The 12,851-nt window shown below is 35.2% G+C and overlaps 1 pseudogene; it reads left to right on the top strand.

Moving 5' to 3' along the window:
• The first annotated feature begins 685 nt into the window (after nucleotides 1-685).
• Nucleotides 686-12,627, top strand: LOC132278148 (cysteine-rich receptor-like protein kinase 10; annotated as a pseudogene).
• Nucleotides 12,628-12,851: the final 224 nt, after the last annotated feature.

The raw sequence follows: 12,851 nt of genomic DNA, 5'->3' as shown, positions 1-12,851 counted from the left end.
TATACCTTAATTTTTATAAAATTTATGAACATGTCCTTATTAAAATTACAATTCGTCCCCAATTTTTATTTTTATTTTTATTTATTTTTTATTTTATTTATTTTTTTTTTCAAATGTTTAAGAATTTATAAAGATGCCCCACTAAAATTATAATTTGTCCCCACTAATTTATTTATTTATTTATTTTTTTATACATTTTATACTCTAAATTTTTAAAAATGTATGAAAAAAAACTCTATTAAAATTACAAAAATGGACTCACCGCACCCCTCACAATTTTTTTTGGATCCACTGTATTATGTATGCATGTTGTTTATATTTTCATTTATACCTTAATTTTTTTAGAATTTATAAAGAAGCCCCATTAAAATTACAATTCACCCCACTAAATTTTTATTTTTTACATTTTATATTTCAAATGTTTAAGAATTTATGAAAATATCTCCACTAAAATTACAATTCAACCCAATAAATTTTTTTTTTATACTTTAAATTTTTTAAAATTTATAAAGAAAACCCTATTAAAATTTCAAAAATTGACCTACCATATAAATTTGCCCCCACGAATTAAAAGGCCACCCCCTCACAAGTGCATTGCTCTGTATATGTATATCTGAATCATATTTTGATTTTGATAAACCAAACCCCTTTCTATACCCAAATCTAAGGAAGAGTTCTTTAATCACCCATTGTGCCTTCCTTCAATATCTCCACAGCCCTTCTCCTTCTTTGCTTTCATAGCCTCACCGCTAAAATCATCTCCCAATCTCGAATTTACGACTGCCCAAATACAACCACTTACATTCCTAAAAGCACCTATCACTCCAATCTCAAACTCCTCCTCTCCATTCTCTCCTCCAACGCTACCACACCCAACAACGGTTTCTATAACACCACCTCCGGCCACAACTCAGACATAGTTTACGGCCTCTTTCTATGCCGGGCTGATATTACTACTACCTATAGATGTCAAGATTGTGTCACAACTACAAGTAAAGAAATACTAGAGATGTGTCCCAATAGGACAGTGGCCATAGTTTGGGATGACGAGTGCTTTCTACGTTACTCAAACAGAAACATCTTCTCCAATATGGACACACGGCCTGACGCAACTTTGCGGAACGTAGTGAATGTGACCGAGCCTGACCGGTTTAGTCAGGTGTTGGGGAGCACAATGAACGAGTTGGCCACTCAGGCTTTGAGTGATAGTTCGGGTAAGAAGTTTGGAGCTAAAGAAGCCAACTTCACAGCGTTGCAGAAGCACACCGGACCTGTCCACTAATGATTGCGATTCATGCATTCGAAATGCTATAGAGCGAATTCCACGTTGCTGCGCAGGAAGCCAAGGAGCTAGAGTTCTGTATCCGAGCTGTAATCTTCGCTATGAGTTTTACCCCTTCTTCGATACCACTGCTGTTACTCCTACTGCTCCTGCTCCTCAGGCTTTGGCTTCTACTGGTAAAGGTGAACTCCACATTTTCGATATATGTCCAATATTACCATATTGTATATTGTGTACCACTTTCCCCTTCATTTAAATTTTTTGCTTTTGTCTGAAAAACAGTCTTCAAATCAATTAATATTTCTTGTTCGTAAAGAATTTTCAATGAAGCAATTTCCTTTGATGCAGGAAAGGGAGGAATCTCAACCCAAGTAATTATTGTCATTGTAGTTGTCGCAGTAGTTGTGGCAGTGGTGCTCTTTTCCATTGGCTTATGGTGCATAGCAACGAAACCAAGGAAGAAAGACAATGCTTTTAAACTTATTGGTAATACAAAAAGAAAAAATAAATTCCATCCTCCCTTGTTTAAACCAAATTTGCTTTTTCTGTATCATAAATATTAGTGATGTCAATACATTTGATGTTTGATTGTGTAGTTGAGGATGATATCACAACAGGACAATCCTTGCAACATGATTTTGGAACAATTGAAGCAGCCACAAATAACTTCTCTCATGAAAACAAAATTGGGGTAGGTGGATTTGGTGCTGTCTATAAGGTAAGTGCTTAGTATCTGTACTTTATTTTGATAACTACCAAATTATACATGTAGTTTAAGGACCCATATTTACTAATCTATGATATACAAGTTTGACCAATTCCATTAATAAAGTTTTCACTCAACAATTATCAAAACATAAACTTTCATCTGTATACTTTGTTCAAGACCAAAGCGCCGTTTGCCAACAGGCTGGTTTATCAATAGATATTATGTATATCTATGTTCAAATTAATTTAATTTTTCATTTTAAAATGAAGTTAGGAAGTAATGTTCAAGTGTTCACTCATAATTTAGTACCACAGGGCACAGTCCCTAATGTGGCAACAAATTTTGTACCAATATTCATGTTTATGCCCAAATATATGTTGGTGAATGGGACAATAAAATCTTATGAATTAGCGCTCATGTTCTTTTAGAACCACTACATTTGATACGATTAAAAATGGTATTTGAATAAACAGTGGAAGTCCAAAGTTCTCAAAAATTCACAAATTAATTGTTTCCAGTTTGGTAATTTAAGAACGAAAAGACCATATTTCTTAACAAGTTTCAGAAATCTCATATGAAATATTCAATTATTGGTTATCATTAAGTATATATGCACGGGTACACTTCCTAATGGACAAGAGATAGCTGTGAAGAGGCTGTCCAAAAGCTCCGGACAAGGTGCAGAAGAATTTAAGAATGAGGTTGTATTGGTAGCCAAGCTTCAATAAAGAAATCTAGTGAGACTACTGGGATTCTGCTTGGAAGGAGAAGAAAAATTACTTATCTATGAATTCGTCCCCAACAAAAGCCTTAATTATTTCCTATTTGGTTTGGCCCTTCTCGACAAAATTATCTAGTTATTGAATTTATCATGATATGCGTTACGACAAGTATTGTTTGAAGTAGTGAAACATTCAACAATTCCAGAACAATATATATAAACGATCACCGTAAGAAATGGAACACTTGCAGTTCATATTTTGTTGTTTGATCAATTGTGTTGAATTATTATATAGTTTGAATAAAATTTAACCCTTGTTGCTAACATGATGAATTGATGATCATTATATAGATTCAGAAAAAGGGAAACAACTGGATTGGTTAAGACGTTACAAGATTATAAATGGCATAGCACGAGGAATTCTTTATCTTCATGAAGATTCTCGACTTAGAGTTATACATCGGGATCTCAAAACTAGCAATGTATTATTAGACGAAGATATGAATCCAAAAGTTTCAAATTTTGGCATGGCTAGAATTTTTGGTGTGGATCAAACTGAAGGATGTACAAATAGAATAGTCGGGACATTGTAAGTTCCGAAGCCTTAGTTGCATCCCCAACATATACCAACATATGACGTGTTTCATAATCTAAAATTAATAAATTCATAGATCATTGATCCTGAAATGAACTTCCATGGAAAAGAAAATACTTCAATATTTACATGTTTACTTGAATATATTTAATTTCTGTTCTTACATATTTATTACTCCCTCCGTCCCTTTTTAATTGTCCACCTCGTATACCACAATATACGAGGTGGACAATTAAAAAGGGACGGAAGTAGTATTTTTTAATTGGGGATTTTTTTTACATCATCAATATTTAACTTTGAAAAATGTTTTTGTAAATTCTTTCTTAATGTCTTCTTACTTTTGGATTGCAGTGGTTATATGTCTCCAGAGTATGCTATACATGGACACTTTTTTGTAAAGTCCGACGTGTTTAGTTTTGGAGTCTCAGTTCTGGAAATTATAAGTGGTAAGAAGAATAGTAATTTTTATCAATCATACGGTGCCGAGGACCTTTCGAGCTATGTGAGTATAAATGGAGTATCATAATTGTTATTTTTCTTTGTCAAATGCAAATATCTGCTTGCATCTCTACGTCGAAGAACAAAAGTACCAATCAAAGAGTTTCTAACTCATGTCTTGTCACAGGCTTGGAAACAATGGAGAGAGGACACGCCGACGAAACTAATAGATCCAACTTTGAGAGATTCTTATTCAAGAGATGAAGTTATTAGATGCATCTATATAGGCCTCTTGTGTGTTCAACAAGATATGGATGCCAGACCTACCATGTTGTCAGTAGTTCATATGCTCAACAGTTCCCTTGATACTTTACCATTGCCACAACATCCTCCATTCTTTGTCGGTGGTGGAACGGAGTTGAACTTTGCAAAAGAGATGGAGTCGTGTTCTTTGAATGAAGTATCAATAGGTGAACTAAATCCCCGATAATGTTACTGAGTCAATGAATTGTTGAAATTGTATGTTTTTTTAGTTAAATGGGAAGCATGTTGAAATTGTATGTTGTGAAATAAAATAACTCTAATCTTCCAAGATATATAAATGTATTGCCAGGGGTAGAAATATTTTGTAATTAAATAGATTCCAAATTATCAAACAAAATTAAAGATTGTACTTTTTATGGGTAAATGCAAAAAACACTACTGAAGTATATATTTCATAACACTTCCACCTTTTATTTAAAAAACATTTGCAAAAAATACTCCTATTCTTTTCAATTTGTGCAGAAAAACTCCTCAATTAATATAATACCTATTTTACCCTTCCAAAAATGCCCCTACACTATTTTCTCTTTTATCCCTTTTTCTTTCTCCAAAGGAGCTGCCGACAGAGACCGATGAGACAGAGGATGGTTCAGCAGGTTGGCAAGGCGGCCAAAGAAGGAACTGGTGAGAGGTGCAGCGAGCTTTGTGTGACGACGAGGGTCGGGATTCCTGTGAGGTGCTGAACCGGCCAGAAAGAATTGTCCGTGAGTTGAGACGATGGTCAGAGAAAGGTTCCACTATGGCAACGGTGTTCACGACTCTGTACATTATATATATACCAAGTCTAACCCTCCTAACAGGCTTGATTAACAAGACCACACTGAATAATGACCTTGAAATTGCATTTTGCATAAACAATACACACATGCATTACGACGGATACATTTTGGCTCTAGCTATCAAAGTATTGACTAATTTAGATTCAAGCTTGGGTTCTGACATGTTAACCCCCTAGCTGAAAGCACTTAGGATTATTAACTCCTAATTATGAGGAAAAATCCCACACAGCAATTATATTCAGTTAATTCCTACAACTCATACTCATTGTGCCCTATTATATGTTATCCAGAGTCGTTATCCTATGAAATGCAGTCTGGTGAAAGATTAGAAATTAAGGATCTTCCTATTCATGACATCATATATTATTGTTTATAGCGAGTAGAACAAAACTCACAATTGAAGATCACACAAAATTGAAAAACAACACCCAATGCTTGAAGTTAAAATTGAAAATTCAAATATCGACGGCGAGAACTGAAATTTCCGGCCTGATGCCGGAAATTGGAGAAGGGGTTCACGACGACGATGCTGTCCTGGAGCGTGATTGACTTGGGTAAGGGCATGGCTCTGCGATCTGAGGAAGAAGACAACTGAGGACAGAGGTTGGCCAAACATCATCTGCGATCTGAGCCTCCTGCTAGCTCTATTCAACCAGAGCTTGTTTAGTTTTTTGCTTTCTCAGTTGCTCATTTTGAGCAGCAGTACCTTGCCTCTCTTTCCTAAGGTGCAAACTCGGAATTAATGAATTTATAGCAAGCTTCCTGCTATTAAACCTTCATAGCTCACCGGTTTTAATGGACACTTCCCTCTCTGTGGTGCCAACCACCAAGATGAAAAAGAAGGGCTAAATCCTTTTTTGTCATTTCACAATTTATATATAATATTGTGTTGCTAAGAGCATTTTAGTCCAATTTTTATAAATAGAACTTATTTGCACAAATGTCATGATTTAGGGGTGTTTTTTGCGCCGGAGAAGTGCAATATGCACTGTAAACATAATAAAAGGGTGTTTTTTGCAATTCACCCTACTTTTAATGTATTATTCTATTCTTCAATCTAATATTAATCGCTGGAGAACAACATCTGCTATTTATACATGACATTACCTTAGATTCAAGTGCAATGAGGAATTCCCGATGATGTTAATGCCGTTGTTTTTATTTTTTGGAAGGTTACGCAAGCAAATTGTATATATGAATAGGTAATTACAGTGGGTGCAGCTAAATAAGTATGACCCAATGGGCCAATATAATCATACGAAATAAAAATAGGCACTAAGGCCCAAAATAGGCACTAAGGCCCAACAGTACCAATATATATATATATATATAGTTCCTGTGCATAAGCTGCTGCTTAGGTTTTTTTTTTCTTTGTTTTTTAAATCCTGGAAAACTAGGGGAGGGGGGATTCAAAGCCAGGCACTCTACCGACTAGGTCACCGGTTAATACCCAATTTGACCGCTGGAGGTGGGGTGCAACTTGGGATGGGCATCCAGAATTCAACCCGAGCGCAACTCGATTTTTCACCAGCTTGGGCAATTATGTTTACAATTAGAGTTGGGAATGGGTTGAATAACATCAACCCAAACTTAATTAGGGTTGGACTTAGGTTATGCTTCTAGTAACCAGTGCCCAACTCGATTCCAAATTCTAATGTTATATATATATATATATATAGTAAATACATTTTATAATATTCAAATTATAATTATATTTTTTTCTTTTCAACTTTAATTCTTTGTTTAAATCTTAATTTATTGTATGTTTACGATTTGTATAATAAATTTTTAAAGAATTTGTTTCTAATTTATTAAAAAAATTTAATAAGTTCATATAATTTTTCTTGTTTAGAAGTAATTTAAACTGAAACAAACTTAAGGTATTAAATTTTTAGCATGGATGGTTAATTGCCATATACATTTGTATTTTGTTAGGTAAGATTTACACCATTCCACCCATATGCTTTGCGAATTATGTAAGTGAACAGCCCATACGTGTCTTAAGACGGCATCAACATTGTACTTTTCTAGGTTAGCAAACCATAGCCCTCCTTCTGTCTGAGGCTTGCACACAGAAATCCATGCAATTTTTGCTCCTCTTTTTTTTTTTCATCTCCTCTCGAGACCTAAGAAATGTTCCAGGGTAGCATTGAATTTAGTCAAGACTGCTTTAGAAGGACAAATAGGCAAGACTAGTAGTTGAGTGAGCTGGGTAAGAGCTGATAAAAGGGTGCAACATAACAGCAACATGTGACCAAAGGACCAATTGCCCATGCGGTATCATTTCTTTCTCCTAAAGGGTAGTTTGAAAATTTGAACCTCGGTAGGTAGAGGTAGAGTGTGTGCGTGATTGTTTTAAATTCCAAAAAAAGAAGAAGGAACATTTGTCTTTTTTTAGACTCTCCAGTCTAACAATGAGTGCCATAATCTCACCCGACTCTTTCATTGCCTCGGCCAACTGTGCCTCACCACTACTGAGAAAAGAATGTCTCTCCACTTTAGAAGCCTTCGGTGGGTCTTCTCCCTTAGGCATCATAATCTGATCCTTTATCGTCTCTCATAATCCTCCAGTTTATTTCGCTCCTTGTTGGCTCTCCCATTTTGAAAAATTATTGTCTTCATTCAGTATGTAGAACTCGCTTATATAGTCCTTAATAAACATATTTCCATGCTTGCAATTTTGATTACAGTGTTCAAGGAGGGTGACCTGGTGATAGCGTACTTGCGCAAAACAAGATTTACAGTTGTGATTTATGACAATTTATTTATTTATTTATTATTATTTTATCTTGGCAAGGAGGGGAGGGGGTAGATGAGAAGGCTCGAACTTGGCTCCCAAGCACCAATGGGGAGACGCCCTACCACTAGACTACCAAGGCCTTACTCTGTTCTTTATGACAAGTTAACGAGTAGAAAATATGGAATGTTTCATTTCACAAGGAAGATTAATGATAATGCTTTTCGTGATGATATGTCAATTTCTAATACTTTCAATATAAGTATTATCCTCTTGATGGGCCACTTTATCTGCAGTTAGACTCGATGACGAGTTCTTCTACAGTGAAAGGGATTGATGTAAAATGGGTTGATTAGTAAGACTGTTTGAATCGTTGGAAGGACAAACATGCTAGCTAACACTTTTTTATCAAGCAGTTCGATGAGTCTATTTTATTTTGATATTTTTGTTTATAATCTAATCCGACTCTAATTGTTTAGAATTGTTATATTCAATAATTTTTAGTGATTATGTTTTTTTCTTCTTTTTTTTTTCATAATTTTTCAAAAAAAGTTTATTTTTAGTACTAGTTTCTTTTGTTATTAGGTTTCATGATGCAATTAGTTTCCTCACTATTTTTTTTCCCCATTAGAAATGTATTTATTGAGCAGAATTACAAATTAGATTATCATTTAATATATCGGATATGTCTAAATTTTTTTTTTTACTTTATAAAGTCAAAAACTGTTCTTTTGTTCATTGTTGAATATTTATAGTTTTTGCTGTCATATTTCAATATGAAAACGACATTATATTCAAGGGCAACAAGGAATATCAGAGGATGCCATTGGCTCTATTATGCTGCTTCTTCGTCGTACACACACAAGTTTAATAAAACACATTTTATTAATATGTCACGTCTTATGTCAAGAATCATTTTTCACGTAGAGAAGCTTCGTATCTTAAAACTTAGATGTGAAATTGACCACTTCCATCTCATGACTCAATCTCATGACGTCCTCGTCATTTCTACATGTTCCTCCATCTGGGACACTTTATTGACCGGCCACAGTAAGTCCTCTGGGCCAAACTCCATCATGATAAAGCGAATCCTTGGGCATTTCTCTATGCCCAAATACTAGAAACTTAGGAACACAAGTTTGATCACCCATGCATGCACTATGCCTTCCTTCAATATCTCCACAGCCCTTCTCTTTCTATGCTTGCTTAGCCTCACCACTAAAATCAGCTCTCAACCTCTAAAATATTACTGCCCAAATACAACCACTACTTACACTCTTAACAGCAACTATCACTCCAATCTCAAACTCCTCCTCTCCATCCTCTCCTCCAACGCCACCACACCCGACAACGGATTCTATAACTACACCTCCGGCAGCAACCCAAACATAGTTTATGGCCTCTTTATATGCCGGGGAGATGTTAGTGGTACCACTAGATGTCAAGATTGTGTCACAACTGCAAGTGAAGAAATACTACAGGCGTGTCCCAACAAGACAGCGGCCATGGTTTGGTATGACGAGTGTTTTTTAAGATACTCGAACAGAAACATATTCTCCAATAGGGACACATCGATGTGGTCAAGGTCCTACAACTCAAAGAATGTGAGCGAGCCTGAGCGGTTTAGTCAGGTGTTGGCGAGCACAATGAACGAGTTAGCGAATCAGGCTGTGAGTGACAGTTCAGGCAAGAAGTTTGCGGTTAAAGAAGCCAACTTCACAGCGTCTCTGAAGCTGTATGGTCTTGTGCAGTGCACACCGGACCTGTCTACTACTGATTGCAATTACTGCCTTCGATATGCTATAGAGCGGTTTCCAATTTGATGCGACCGAAGCCAAGGGGCGAGACTTCTGCTTCCAAGCTGTAATATTCGCTACGAAATTTTCCCTTTCTTCAATATCACTGCTCTTACTCCTCCTCTAGCTTCTACTCGTAAAGGTGAACTCCACATCCTACATACATTTATTTTGCTAATAGAATAATGAAAAATGACACATCATCCCAGAACATGGTTGAGGGTGTTATATGAGTATGGTTGTGGACCTCACCACATGACATCACCATGATATCATGTGGTGAAGTTGAGACACAATTAACATATGTCCTATTTGGCATCTTCCAAATTCTGAGGATATCATTGCTCAAAAATACTATAATAGTCATCATGAAAATGTTGTAATTCATGTACTTGAATTTCAATTATACTCGTAGTATTTAAACGGCTATAGTGGAAGCCATTGATTACAGAACCTCGTGTACTGAAAATAATTGAAATTTATCAGCTAGGAGCACTTATTGACCAATATTATTAATATTGGTTGCGTGGTCACCACCTACCCAGTGCACTGAAAAGTACCACGGCTCCAATATTGCCATATTGTATATGGTGTACCACTTTCACCTTATTTAAATTATTGCTTCTCTCTGAAAAAAAGTCTACATTTTTTGTTCAGAAATAATTTTCAATGACGTACTTAAGCAGTTTTCTTTGATGCAGAAAAAGGAGGAATCTCAACCGAAGTAATTGTAGCCATTGTTGTTGTCGCACTGGTGCTCTATTCCATTTGCTTATGGTGCATAGCAACAAAAAAAAGGAAGAAAGACAATGTTATTAAATTAATTGGTAATTAATACTAGAAGGAAAAGGGGAAAAAAAAACACATCTGCACTTGTTTAAACCAAATTTGATTTTCTGTATCACAAATATTACTGATCAACACATTTGATGTTTGATTGTGTAGTTGGGGAAGATATCACAACAGTTCAGTCCTTGCAATATGATTTTGAAACAATTGAAGGAGCAACAAATAACTTCTCTGATGAAAACAAAATTGGGGAAGGTGGATTTGGTGCTGTCTATAAGGTACGTGGTTAGCATCTGTACATTATTTTAGATATATGGCTACCAAATTATACATTTACTAAGTTTTGAAAGTTTAATTTCACTAAACTTTACAAAAACATAAAGTATCGACTTCACTTTAATTACTAAGGTGGATTTGAGGACCCATATATACTAAACTACAGAAAACAAGTTGGACCAATTCCATTTATAAAGTTTTCACTAAACAATTACCAAAACATAAAGCATCTGCATCACTTTATTTAGTAAGGTGGATTTAAGGACTCATATATACTAAACTATGAAAAACAAGTTGGACCAATTCCATTTATAAAGTTTTCACTAAACAATTACCAAAACATAAACTTTCATCCGTATATATACTTTTTGCCAACTGGTTTATCATTCTGATACGTATATCTATGTTCAAATTTAATAATTTATTTATTTTTTACTTAAAGTTATGAAGTAATGTTCAAGATTTCACTGATATATATATATATATATACATATATATTTTGAATGTAATTTCACTAATAATTATTGGTTATCATTGTAACATATACACAGGCTACACTTCCTGATAGACAAGAGATAGCTGTGAAGAGGCTGTCCAAAAGCTCCACACAAGGTGCAGAAGAATTTAAGAATGAGGTCGTATTGGTAGCCAAGCTTCAACACAGAAATCTAGTGAGACTAGCGGGATTCTGCTTGGAAGAAGAAGAAAAGATACTTATCTATGAATTCGTCCCCAACAAAAGCCTTAATTATTTCCTATATGGTTTGTCCCATGTCTAAAAATTTATCACGATGTCCATAGCAAAACATTATCTGTATTAGGAAAAAAAAAAAAAAAAAAAAAAAAAAAACACAACAATTATTTAGATGATCTAAAGCCCATGAAATTGTTGATTTGTTTTGGGTTCCAAATATTGCGAGTCATACTATTAGGTACATATCATTTGTCCATTTGTTGAATCACATTATTGTTTAGTATTACATAAACCTAAATTCTCTTGATGCTAACTTGAATACTTTATTGTGATCCATGTATAGATTCGGCAAAACAAGTTCAATTGGATTGGTCAACACGTTACAATATTATAGGAGGCATAACACGTGGAATTCTTTATTTTCATGAAGATTCTCGACTTAAAATTATACATCGTGCTATCAAGGCTAGCAATATATTTTTAGATGAAGATTTGAATGCAAAAATTTCAGATTTTGGCATGGCGGAGATTTTTGGTGTGGATCAAACTCGAGGAGGAACAAATAAAATCGTTGGGACATTGTAAGTTGACAATCCCTAGCTACATCCCATGTTTCTTCTTTCCCATGGTTTGTTGATGAATTCAGAAAGTCTAGTCTCAACTAAAACTTAAATTAGGTGGGAAAAAAAGGAGGCAAAGGTCATTTTGATGATTTAAAATTTTCTTCAAATTGGACAAAAGTTACAGCTATGCTTATAATTTGTGTAGCTTTCTCCTAACTAGTTAGTACTAGTCACTGCTTAATTGCTGCTTTTCAATTAACTCTCTGCCTTGCATCATCAAATATTTAGCTTTATAGACTTTGTTGTTTTGTTCTTATTTATGTTGTTTTTATCAATGGTGCTGGATTACAGTAGTTACATGTCATGCAACGCAAGGAAAATTATCTGTCAAGTCTGACGTGTTTAGTTTTGGAGTTCTAATTTTAGAGATCATAAGTGGCAAAAAAAAATAGTACGTTTTATCAATCAGACGGTGCCGAAGACCTTCTGAGCTATGTGAGTTCAAACAGAATGTTTCAATTGCTATATCTCTTTGTGAAAATCAATATAAGCTTCTCCATCAACATGCATTTAGGCACAGCTCGCATATTTTTAACATTAAATGACAAATAATTGTCACAGGCTTGGAAACATTGGAGGAAGGGGACACCCATGGAATTGATGGATCCAACTCTTGCAAAGTCTTATTCAAGAAATGAAGTCATTAGATGCATCCATATTGGCTTATTGTGTGTTCAAGAAAATGTGGATGCCAGGCCGTCCATGGCATCTGTGGTTCTTATGCTCACCAGTTATTCTGTTACTCTACAATTGCCTCAACATCCTCCATTATTTGTAGCTAGTGGAACCGAGTCGAGCCCACCAAAAGATTCAATCCGAAGATCTGTGAATGAAGCATCAATTACTGAACTACTCCCTAGATAATGCTGTGGGGTTCACCCACTATTATAAAGAAGAAGAAGAAAAATGGTCAAAGTGAGAAAGGTACGTCGGAAGAGAAAAAGTTTGGTTTGTCTGTGCAACATTGTAGTAAAGGTGATCGTGTAAGGTGAGAAATCGAGTGTTGCTAGAAAAGGTTTGAAACATGCAGCAGAGGAAGAGAGGAAGTTGGGCCCCAAAATTACGAGAAGAAAAATAATAATAATAAA

This window comes from Cornus florida, unplaced genomic scaffold, assembly GCF_030987335.1.
Source record: "Cornus florida cultivar Cherokee Brave unplaced genomic scaffold, ASM3098733v1 CherokeeBrave_3.0.0_Hap2_Chr01, whole genome shotgun sequence".
NCBI classification, from domain to species: domain Eukaryota; kingdom Viridiplantae; phylum Streptophyta; class Magnoliopsida; order Cornales; family Cornaceae; genus Cornus; species Cornus florida.
The sequence above is the reverse complement of the archived record's forward strand: the minus strand, read 5'-3'. Positions and strand labels throughout refer to the sequence as shown.